Source organism: Sander lucioperca, chromosome 14 (genome assembly GCF_008315115.2).
Source record: "Sander lucioperca isolate FBNREF2018 chromosome 14, SLUC_FBN_1.2, whole genome shotgun sequence".
NCBI classification, from domain to species: domain Eukaryota; kingdom Metazoa; phylum Chordata; class Actinopteri; order Perciformes; family Percidae; genus Sander; species Sander lucioperca.
This window is the reverse complement of record NC_050186.1, coordinates 21,448,227-21,461,126: the sequence shown is the minus strand read 5'-3', so window position 1 is coordinate 21,461,126 and position 12,900 is coordinate 21,448,227. Positions and strand designations below refer to the sequence as shown.

General features: G+C 39.4%; 1 long non-coding RNA gene across 1 annotated transcript; it reads left to right on the top strand.

Moving 5' to 3' along the window:
- Positions 1-1,885: 1,885 nt before the first annotated feature.
- LOC118493099 lies at positions 1,886-12,242 on the top strand. The gene is made up of 3 exons (XR_004895050.1): positions 1,886-2,108; positions 5,964-6,070; positions 12,146-12,242. It is a non-coding gene; the product is annotated as an uncharacterized LOC118493099 (long non-coding RNA).
- The last annotated feature ends 658 nt before the right edge of the window (positions 12,243-12,900 follow it).

Genomic DNA, 12,900 nt, shown 5'->3' with positions numbered 1-12,900 from the left:
GGTAAACACACTCGGTACAAAATCTGCTGTCCATCTGAACCCTGCATGGAGCCGCGCGCGCTATGCGAGCCATTGGTCCCTCACTCTTAATACACCTAATTCCCAATCAATCAATCAATCAATACACTGCAGAAGCTATAACCAGTTCATTTGCACGTCTGCACACACTCCTTACAGCAGTGTACACGATCGTTTCAAATTCTAAATTCTCTTTAAATTCAGCTCCAAAATGCAGCGCAGCCCAAATCAGAGATCAGAGATCATATATCGCCAATATGCTCGTCATGTTTTTAATGTTAGAATATAGCCTACTTCAGGCCTTTTGCTGTTTATACCCATGAGGATCATTTCAGCTATTTATGAATGATAGTATAAAAACGTAGCCTACCTAACATACATTATATAGCCTATAAACGCTATATTATAAATATCGCCTACTTTAATGTAATTATAGCAGTCGTATCAGCACATACTTGCGTTTTGAATGGAATCTGCTTGACGCGGAATCAGCTGGGAAATGTAGAAATCAGCAGCAGGTGTTCTTTACCGTTAGCTACATGCTTGACTAATTTAAATGGATGAATGGAAATTAGAAACTATATTTAGTGCACATTCATCTGCTCTCTTAAGTCTTTTGCTGAATGACAGAAAACGGATGTCGAGCTTGTCTTTGGCACTGAAACTGTGTTTTTCCTTTTGTTTTAAATTCTCGATATTTTGCTCAAACTAATTTTAATTAGGTTGTTATTTTTCGTTTTGGATATAAAAACGTCGACTACTTTGGTCAAATGGAAACAAAATGCTAGAAGCTTGGTGTTTTTGCCATGAATTCAAATGTTTTGCTTATATGCAAATTAGCCACAGTCAGAAAAAGGCGTCATTGTGGCTGTTATTTACAATAATAAATACGAACTATCAATACTACAGATCTATATAGTCACTCTGCACATATTTATATTTATTTTGGTGAAGTTGTGATTTATTCAACGAATGTAAATGGCCTGTTGCCGATGCGCTGGAAGAACGGAAAAGAGTTTATTTAGGCTATATGACTGGGAAAAGAAGAAAAAAATCGGAGACAAAAATGTTTCATTAAAAGTACCAAAGTGAACATAAACGAAATTAAATGCATGCATAAACTATATGAAAGAAATAAGAAGAAATAAGAAAAAAATATTAGGCTACCGTATAAGACAGGATCAGGAAAGTTGTTTCATTCGCATTTTACGATATTTAGTTTATTTATTGTTTGCATAAATGAAAATCTATTTAAGTAGCCTAATATGTATAGGCTATTAGGCTTCACATGTACATTTTAATATCATTGTGTGAATAAAGTTAAAGACTTAAACAAACTGACCTTTGGAAAATGAAAAATGTCATCGTTGTGCCTAAAAATTGCTTTCAAATGTCCATTAGTCATCTATCGATTTTCCATCCAAACCCAAACAGTTTGACTTTCATTTGAATTGATGAATAATAACCACAATTTTTATTATCGGAAGGGCCACTTGTCCCCTGATGCTTGCAACACTTTTCCTGGTCAGAATTATATATGTGTTGCTGTCCTTTTTGTGAAACTCATTACCGAAATTAATATTTAAACTTGACTTTTAGGTTCCTATATAGGTTGATTCCTGAAATTATGAATCTCAAGAAGAGAGCCAGTAAAGGCCTACAAAAATGTTCTGTGGAGAAAAGAGAACATTCAGCTATGGTGAATTATTTATTAGCTTTTTATAAAACTTGTACTGCACTTCAGACATAAACACAACATCCTCAAACATCTGTAGGTATAATTGGAAATATATATTCTCCAGTAAACTGTTATACACATAAAACGTGTATAACAAAACATCATTATTGTCACAGGGGGCCATTATGTGATTATTTGGTGATGGCGGCTGCTTGGTTTTATTACAGACTCTATTGCCTTTTTCATCAATTTGGGGGGAGCGTCTGTCACTGCGGCCCCGCGAGCCAGACCCCACCGCCTTGACCCCTGGGTCAAAGGTCAGCCGGCCACTCCGCCATTACCGCAACCCATCAGCACTCAGCAGACATGGCCAGACAGACACCAGGCGGACCCGGCTCCTTTTTAATTATGGGTAAGTAGCCTCTAGGCCCAATAATAACACCTTTCTTTCCCCTTTAAACCACCGTAAAACGGGCTGGTTTAACACGTATTAATGTAAACAAACAGCAACACATTGTAGCCGAACTGTATAACTCAATAGAACGTTAGTTTGTTTTTTAGTTTGAATTAAATACATTAGACACTCTAGATAGAACACTGTTGTTGCTAAGCGACACACCAGAGCGGGAGTTTTAAACGCATTAATATTTAAGTTCGCCATTTAAGTTAGCTAGCTTACAACCTAAACAAGATATCTATGCTAGGCTAGGCTAGCGGTAGGATTTCAGTTAGCAACATATTGTTGTCAATGATGGGCTCATTCGTCAGTCGACGTTACATTTCTCAACCAAATCCTATCCAGTATCGTTAGGCTGGAGTACACCAGCTTCACTGGGCTATACCTGTTTAAGCCAGAGATGTATTGTAGGCTAACGTTACGTTACTGTTATAAAAAAAAAAAACATTAGCTCTGTTACTGCAAAGCTAATTCCCCTAATTTGCCATGCAGTAGGTTCTCCCAGCTATGCCTATAACGTTACCTGAAATCTAAATCTAGCTATATGGATGAATTCTAAATATTAGTAACTTCTGCTCTAGTGCACTGAGGCTTAACAATTGAGGAAAACGTATTTAACAACCTAGGCCTACAGTTTAAACTTGGCTTCTGAAATAACAATTTTACTGATAGATAGATAGATAGATAGATAGATACTTTATTAATTTTGATAAGGTGCTATGGTAGAGTGTGTGCAATGGTGGTAGTGCAAAAGTGAACAGTGCAATAGATTATTATTAAATATTAACTATGACGATGAAATATTAACTGGCTATGAATATGAACAATATATAACAGGGAATAAATGTAAATAAATGAAAATGAATTTTCAAGATTATACAATTCGTTCATAATTATTGGTGTATCTGATCAGCTTTTTTTACATTTACAAATGTTATATATGAATATATTTTAGTTGAGGTAGGTTACCTGTCATGTAGGTTACATGTAGGCTAAGTTACATGTCATCCTAAGTGGATACTCCTAACCTAAAATATATCAATGTAATCTGTAAGAAAAGCAGAGCATTATCAACCAATTATTATTAAACTGGCGTAATCATCAGAATACTGTGACAGTAAAGTTGTGTAGCTAAGCTCAAACTGTAGGCTGTTAAAAAAAAATATTTCCTCCATTACTCCGTGGAGAATAAGGATCAGGACTGTCCTGTGACTGATAAGAAAGAAAAGCCCCTCACATATGGACTCACTCCTACCCCCCGCGGTTCAATGTCATCTCTGTTACCTAGTAGTATTAAATGAATTAATTCCAAATTAACTGATAACATCTATGAGTATATTTTTAATTTCTGCTTGACATTTTACTGTATCGGAAATGGTGCAATCAGCAAAAAAAACAAACAATTACCCCGGTAGATAAATAATAACCTTAAATATTGTCAGTCAATCCATGTTACTTACTCCTTTTTTCTGACATCAAATGGCTTCCAGCTAACACCTGATTTATGAACCTCAAAATGATTAACCACAATCATGATAGCCATTGCATACTGACTCTCGTCGTTGCATGTATTGACATCTTTGTAAACCTCACAATAGTCAACATTTGACTAGTGTTCCTCAATAAATAGTGGAAATGAAGCTTGGGAGGTCAGGGTAACAGTAACACCTCTTGGATTGATTTCCAATAATCTGGTCATTGCCTGTCTGATCCGCAGGATGCAGGCTACAGGGAATTGTCAGCTCTTGTCCTGCTGGCTGTTGCCGTGGTGACCAGTTTGGAGATAATAGCAGTTAATGAGATATTAACCCCCAATAAGGAAGAAGACAGGAAGAGATGAGCGTTTGCGGGAAAGACTAAAGACAGGTTTTGTCAATGGATGACCCCGGCCTGATCAATATTGTTTCGTTATTCGGCGTCGGTAACAAGCAGCCCCGACCCCGTTGCTCGGAGACTGAGGAGGTATATCCAATTTCTCAGACACACAAACACACATACATTTACACAGACATGCATTTACAGACATTAAAGCACAAACACATGACCAAAACACATAAAAACATAGATGGACACTAGTGCTCATATGTAAACGTACACTATTCACAAACACACACACACACACACACACACACACACACACACACACACACACACACACACAGCTCGCTCATTGTCCAGCTGGTTAGGATGCAAGCAAGCGATCATGCCCTCCCAGTCAAAGGTCAACTTCATCCCAGACACCTGACCTCATCCACCAAAGGTTGACCTCCCTGGCCCAGCAGTGTGTGTGTGTGTGTGTGTGTTTGTGTGTGAGAAGGTAGAGAGATGGAGGAAATATAGTGTTGATTGTTATAATATAAAACTTGTGTGTTTGAGGCACGGCAGGAACGAATGGTAGAGGGTGGCAGTTGGGAGGATTTTAAGATATTGATGATTTTAAGGCAAGAAGACTGTTATTTTAGTGATATTAGAAGATGAAAGATGGGAAACGGAAACACAAAGTGAATGAAATGAGCAAAATTTGAGACGAAACAAAAGACAATCTGAAGGAAACTGGCCAACAGAGAACAATGACAGATTGGTGGATAATTTCAGTTCCAGGTTTTCTTCCTCAATGATTGGCCTCCTGTTCCCTCTCAGGATCACTGTGCTATCATTTCTTCCTCCTCTTTTACTACTTCTCTCTCTGCTCCACTGTCCGTCCATCCCTTCACCTCTCTCCGGCTTTTCTGGGAAATGATCACCTGACCTTGACTCATGAACACACACACACACACACACACACACACACACACACACACACACACACACACACAGACAAATACATTCAGGACAGGCATGCTCCCCTGTGTACAGCAGCCATGGACACACACATACTACTGTAGCCATTTGCAGCAAGTTCCTTGGCATGCATCAAATATTGGAGTTATATACATGGTGATACTGATAAAAGGGATTTCCTGAAAGTATTAAAATCTATATTTTGGAAGCATTCCGGAAAGTAATTTTCAAATATATTTGGCACACTTTAAATATATATATATTTATTTATTTTTCCTCCAAATATTGGTACGGTCAAATATGACTCAGTACAGTGTGTTCAAATGCACACCATAACTAAAATAGTGTGAATAGAGCATGGAAATGATTTGATTAAAGTACCAATAAATAAATAGGTTAGCATTATTTGTTTAATACTTGCACTTGAGTCTGGCAAGACCTGTTGTAGCCAACAAGAAACTACCCAAAAATGCGAGAACATTTTTTTTTTGGGTATTTGTTGTAGTTTGTTTTATGCGCAGAGGAATTTACATTTTAATGCAAGTAGTTTTTAGCATGATTGCCTTTATTTAAGCCAAAGGGAACTGCTCTGCAGTATGGGCCGAGGGGTGAATGTGCAGAATAAAGTAATGGCAAAAATCCAGAAAATAGAGTTTAAAGAAAATGTCTGTAAGTTTAGTATTTACGAGTAAACCAGGTCTCCTAATTAAGTTATCTTGACCCATCTTTGTCTTAAGCTAATTTTAAAAAACGATAACCTGGTTAGGTTTATGTACTATATAATGCCCTCAGAAGTTCCCACAATGGAATGGAAAAAGTTGTGTCCATTGCATGTACTCTGCACTAGTGTCCGAAATCCGAAATGTACTGCATACTATAGAGTTAACTGCTGCGTAGTAAATTGGTGAGTGATTGAAAATTCATTCATTCATTCATTTATTTATTTATTCGCTCTCTTAAGCCATAACTTGACAAAACCAAAATGCTTTCTGTTTCTCTTCTTTTTCATTGAATGAAAACCCTCGGCAGCACTCAGACACACCACAAGTCACCGGTCATGTTGTATGCCTCAGTCGCTCGTCTCCCTCGGAGTCCTTGCACACCAATCTCGTCATACCAGAGGTTCAAAGATGAAGGTGAGTGGGTGGGAGGAGGAGGAGGGAGGTAGAGGAGGGGATGTAGGATGAAAGCGGGGTGGAAATACGCCTGGCCGAGCACTTGTGTTCCCCTCCCTCCCCTTCACCCCTCCTCTCCTCCCCAAAAAAACATTCTTTTTCTTCTTCCAGCTCTCCCTCACCCCCTAATCCCTCGCTACTCTACTGCATATGTTTCCTAATCCGGAGTGTGTGGGAGGCCCATGACCCGCCCCCGCCCCCCCACCTCCTCCTCACCCACCTCCTTCCTCGCCTCTCTCTTGGTGGCTGTAATGCTTCAACCTGCCCCCATTCCTCATTCTTTTAGCCCTCTCTCTCTGTCTTGCTTTTTGCAGCTCTTATCGTTAGACAGCAGTGTAAACTAATACGTTTACACATTCCCTTCTTCCCCTCCTCTGATTTCTGGAGCCTTTCCGCCTCTTAATTTTTTTTTAGTTTTCTTTCCTGTTTTTTCTTTTCATCATTTCTTGCATTTTCTCTTCTCTTACGGTTATGTAGTCTGTTTCCTCTTCTCTTCTTCAAGCCAATTCTCTTGAGAATTACACTTTGACTTGCTTAAACATGAAAAATGGCAGACTATATGGATTTGACCGGGCTTTTGTTATTAAATTGCATTTAAACTAAAACCATTGGATCCAAAATCCATGCCCAAAACCTGATTGATTCAAAACCCTAATATAATTGATCTAATTTCCCCAAATCATAGCCTAAAAAGCAGACCCAAAAACTTAATAGTGAGAAGATGAATGAATAAAAATGTAGGATATCAAACTAGTGAGCTCTCTTCTCTTTTCTCAACACTTGATTAGTTTCCACTGGTTTCTCTGCTGCTCGTTCATTCTCTTTTTTTTTCCTCCCGCTAGCTGTCTTATTTTCTCTCAGGTGATTTTGTTCTCTCTCCTCTCCCTCATTTTAGCTGCTCTTGTAACACACACACACACACACACACACACACACACACACACACACACACACGCAGGCTTTTTGTCCTGCTTCTTCTCTTGCTTTACCCCATTACTGAATAGTATTCCTGCAGTCTTTTGTGGAGCCTTGTATAGGCACATGCCAAGTCAAGTTATTTCGGAGCGGTTTCAATGGAATTACCCCCCAAAATAATCTCCTTTTGCTCTCCCCCTCCAAAAAAAGTAGAAAAGGACAGAATAATAGAAGAGAATAATGTAAAACGAACCAGCACCCTTGACACAAAATAAGCCTGTAGTTCCCTACTAGAGGAACATGAGAATATCAAAAGATCAAAGAGTCTACATGTTAAAGAAGCACCAAAGAATCTGGATATGAATTGTGGATAAAAAGCAGGGATGTAGTGCAGAGTAAAGCCACCTCAACTCCGCTTAGCCTGCTTATTATGTGGAGATAACTCACCTTTTTCAGCTGACAGACATTTTCAGGACTTAAATACATGGTGCATAAAACTCATAGACAGTATATAAACTGGACCAACAGATCCCGTTGCTCTGGACAGAGACCAGTGAAGGATATTAGAAGCACTTTTCCAGTGAGCACTGAGCGTTACTGCGCAGCCTCCAACTGAGAGAGAAGACGTAAATGTGACGTGAGAAACGTGTCTGAAAGTTGTAAGTCTTCTGGTAGCTGTGCCAAGAGAAATCTCAATCATTCCCAATCTTGCAGAGACGGAGAGCCGAGCGTAGGTATATATGTTAGGAAATAACATAGGCACAGGCTAATTATTGCTAACTAAAATGCTAGTTAACATTAGTAAGTAAACTTAAACAGCTAATGTAAGTCGAAACTGCCTACGAGCTTCTCCTGTACTATACGGTAATTACTATGCGACAGTAAGTCGCGTGGTTATGACACAATCGCTAGCCTATTTTTACACAAACGTCTGCTACGTAACCATAATGTGAGGTACAAGGTAATGGAGCCTTTTATATATTGTCGTGTTTCTTTAGAAATAAACAATGGACAAATAGAGTCTTTAAACGCTTCAGATGTAAAGTTATTTGCTGTCAAAGTGACGTCAAAATGAATGGCAGTCAATGGAATGCCAACGGGAGGTGAGTGCTTGTTAGCATCAAAATGGCGCCATAGGAGCTACGGGTTGTTGACAGACGCTTACTCCCTTGATAAAACTGTTAGCTAGAAAAGTTCTTTAAAGGGTACAACACAAGCTAACATTTTATAAGCTTTTGTTCATGTTAGTTATTGTTCACTTAAACAAGTGCATTGTAGTACTGATGAACTATTTAGTGAAGAAACAAGGCTTAGTCATCGTCAACACTCACAGCACAATTGAGATATAGAGACATACAATGCCTATAACAGTGGAATACGTTTACATTTCTGGTTCACCAACATTCAAAGACATTACTGCTGTGCAGGTCAAGGGTCAAAGCAGCGGCGCATGCACGATACATGTAATAAATCTGAAGGATGTTCTGTTCATTTCAAATGTGCTCTTGTATTCGGATGCATTTCAAGTATGTCTTTATTCTAGGATAACAGATGTGTTTTTCTACAGAATTACAAGCACTGTAAGTTATATAATTGTGTCTTTGTCTCTATGCAACCGTGTTAGCTGAGCTGTTAAACACTGTATTTCCCACACTGTCCTCTCTAAAAGAGTATCTATTGATTATCCATTCATTTACTGAGACTTTAAAGGCTTTAAAGATACCTTTTTCACTGTTAATCATTTGTAGAAGTAATGCAGCTGTATCAAGGGTACAGTAGTCTCGCTTTGCCAGACCATCCTCCACAGTGCCACGGAGGAGGGTCTTGCTAGTCCACACAGCATTCCGGGATGGGAGAAAAATGTGTTCTGGTTTATTGGCATTTATTAAAACCAATCACAATTGTCATGGGCGGTGCTAAGCTCCGCACGGTGCCGCTGCAAAATAGCCTCGGGAAGGAACTTGTTTTGGTGGAACATGTGTACGTTCAAAAGTAGTTTTAGTCTTGTGAGATAAAACTCAGATTGGACAGATAGTCTAGCTAGCTGTCTGGATTTACCCTGCAGAGATCTGAGGAGCAGTTAACCATAGTCCTCAGAAATCCACCAGAGTTTAAAATTCCAACACAAAGAAAGCGGAAGAAAACGGACATAGGCGAAAAGACATGCATCCGGCGGAATTTCCTGCAGCACCGGAGCAATCCCGGAAGTTTAACGTCGTGGATATAGACTAATGGTACAGTAATTCAAATGAAAATGTAATGAATCAGTTACAAATCTATTAAAATGGTTTCTATCATATGATTGTGTTTTTGTATTTATTGTTAGATTTTGCCGTAATTTACACTCCTTCATTCCGAATCTTTTTATTACAGCCACACTTTTTACTAGTGTGTGTCTGTGTGTATGCTTGCAATAAAGCAATATCAATCATTTCTGTTCACCTAGCCACACAATAATACTTGTGTGGTAACACTTTACTTTAAGTCCCACTTATTTAGCATCTATAAGCAGTACACAAACATTCACTAAACGGTTTATAAAACACTATAATGTAGCTGTACGCAGATATAAGGACAATTGTGTTTAGTAATGTACCATTTTTGCTAACAATTAAAAGTTCTCCTATGAAGAAATATTTTATCTTATTACAACTGTGTTTTTTCTTTGTCATTCATTATCTGTTTATACACCAGCCTTCACAGAAGGTACAGTTACAGCAATACATCAATAAACACTTATTTGCTTACAACTACATGATAGTGTGTTATAAACCATTTATTATATATACTGCTTATACATAATAAATAAATAGGGGGTTAAAGTAAAGTGTTACCATGTTTTCTATTAATTAACTGAATGTTTTAGTTATTAATGAATTTTGCCATGATCTATATTAAAGATCCTATATACCAAATCATTTCACCACTAGTTTGTGTGTGCGTGTCTGATGAAGTAGTGAGAACATACAGTGTCTGTGTGAATAGTATGCATACTATCCAGGTCTTTACATGAGTGTGAATATATCTACTGTATATCCACTAGAAAGTAAAAATGTTCATGTGTATGAACAGCCACCTTCAGGCATTTACATACCTGTGTGTGTGTGTGTGTGTGTGTGTGTGTGTGTGTTCATCAATACATATATATATATATCCATATCCATGTGAGTGTGTGTCAGTGCCAAGTGTCACATCGATAGGTTAATAGCTGCGGTGTCAGATTCAGTAACTCTCTGATTAGTTGACAGTTCACTAATCCACACACCATCCTGAGTTATTGGCCTGGCCCATTGATTTCCAGCCTGCCAGCCAAGCTAGGAGGAACTCAGGGGTCGTAAGAGAGCCTGCCGCTATTGATTGGCCCCAGATCAACCCCGCAACCACCTCCCTATAACACACACACACACACACACACACACACACACACACACACCAAACCCAACTTCAGTCGTACGGCATGCGGTCTTGCCATACCTTCAGATGGTTTCTTTCTACATTTCTATGGCTCTCCTCTTGCTACATATCCACCTTCTGTCTCCCTCCTAGTGTGCCATTGGGGATATTTGTGTCATCTCCATCAGTCAGTTTTTTTTAGCGTGAAATATATTGACAGACAAAACTGCTTCTCTTTCTCTACCTGCGCTGCCCCATTGCCAATACTTGTATATCCTTTTTATCTTTATCAGTACTTTAAAATGATACTCCTCCCAAAACTTCAGCGTCAAAAACCTCCACCTTCTGTTAACTTAAAGGTTGGCTGTAAAACATTTGTAGTTTTCATTCTTCACAGAAAAAGGAGCCGTGGCCAGTTCAAATTGTCGGTTACAGTGGATTTTGATGGTGTCATGTTTCACAGAGAAAAACATTTAAGATTATCATTAGAATTGAATGTGCAAACCATTCACAGCAGGCTTTCAAACTACATAGTTTAGTATTTAATTCTCAAAAGATTTTCACAGAAGGACACTTTAAGAGACACTGTTCTTTTTTGAGTAAAATGTGACCGACTCCATTTTAAGAATTGCCAGCTCATTGTGTTGGTTTGTTGATGCACGTGGAAGTTGGGTCGTTGGGGGCAAGAGCTCCTGGTAAGGTCTGGGGATTGGCATCTCCAGATAAGTGGCACCTCATCCCAATCAGCAAACCCAGAACCACTCTGGAATCAGGCCTTGGAAGGGTACTCGCATGCAAGCACTTGATGACCATGCTTGTACCAAAAGAGCCTGGTAAGGTTCTGTATGGGGCCAACAAATGGATCCACCTCTAACAAAGCCAGGTTTAAAAGTCTAGTGCGTCAGGTGAAGGTGAGGGCTTTGGTAGATTGATCTCTGACGATGAAATCTGGCTTTTGGCAGGTGGAAAGCAACCTTTCTGATGGAGAAGTAGGCAGAGCTAATTATCATCTCTATGCACAGCACCTGCACATGAACCAAACTGTTTAATAGGGGCTGCTTTGTTTAGAATTGCCCAGAGAGGCACCAAGTGAGTGTGGGAATATATAATGAAACCCTGGCTGTCTGCTTGGAGTTGCGGCCAGAAGATTGTCAGTGACTATTGTTGTAGTTATCCCAAGTAACTCTTGAATCAGCGCAGCCAAAGAGTGGAGGGTAATGCAGTTCTGCTGGTTTCATCAGAGCGTAACCTCCAGCATCCACAGCCACAAAACAATGGATTGCCCACTCCTTGTTGGGAGCAAAAACCTGTGGTGGCCGTCACGAGTGAGGGTAAAATGGAGCATGAGATTGCGAGATGCCTCAGGATCCCCTCAAAAAAAAACCTACCACCACGGTGTTAGCAGCGAAAACTGGATGGTTGATTGACAAAGTGATGCTCATTCTGATTGCAAAGCTGCAAGGCGTCAACTTATCAACCGTCAGGAGCGAGATTGAAACTTACTTTTTCCAGTTTATCATTGTCGATTGGTTAAGCCATCTGTTTTGCTTGTTTTGGCAATTTCTTATGCTTAAGCAACACCCATCACTGACTCTATAATCTGCATGGCACATTTTAGCAATTTTTTATTTGAATCATATCTGTGAATTTTTCTCACTGTATTTGTCTTCTTCTGAATTTTATTGCTTCTTCTTTGACTATTGTGTTCTTTCTCCCTCCTTTTTACAGATTATTTTGAGTGACCTGGTCTTGACAGTGAGCTTAAAGATGGAGCGATGTAAACTAATGACCAGGATTCAAACCTGCAACTTTACAGGCAGTTTACCAGGTAAATGCATTTAATTCTATTGATCCAGAGGCACATCCAAATGCCGCTGTTATCTTCCTATCGACATTCCCAACATCCCTTGCATTCCTTCAGCCCTCTCTTTTTCTTTCTTCGCTCCCTCCATCTCTCCTCGGCCACTGTGTAAGCAGTGGGGTGGGGTGGGGTGGTGGGGGTGGTGGGGGTTGTTAAACATTTTTCTTCCTACTTAATTGTTTTGACTTGTGCCATTGGCATCCCGATTAGGCCCCATTGATTTCCCACTGCTAAGTGCATTGATTTCTACATTTCTCATTGATCCCCGCTTCTAAATCTACCCACACAAACTGTGTCTGTCTCTCTCTTTCTCTCCATGAACAGCATGCAGGCCGAGCATGAACACGTGTGTGTGTTTGTGTGTGTGTGAGAGCGAGTGAGTGAAAGACGGAGAGAGAGGGAAGCAGATGGAGTAAACATGGAGAAAACGATACAGAGAAAACAGATTTGAGATTTAGTCGATGGTGTTTATGTACTACAAGAAAAAGGATTATAAGGTGTGTGAATAAAATACACATCTCACAGAGATGTAGTGTTCATCAGTGTGTAGTGTGTGTGTGTGTGTGTGTGTGTGTGTGTGTGTGTGTGTGTGTGTGTGTTTGTGTGTGTGTGTAAGAGACAG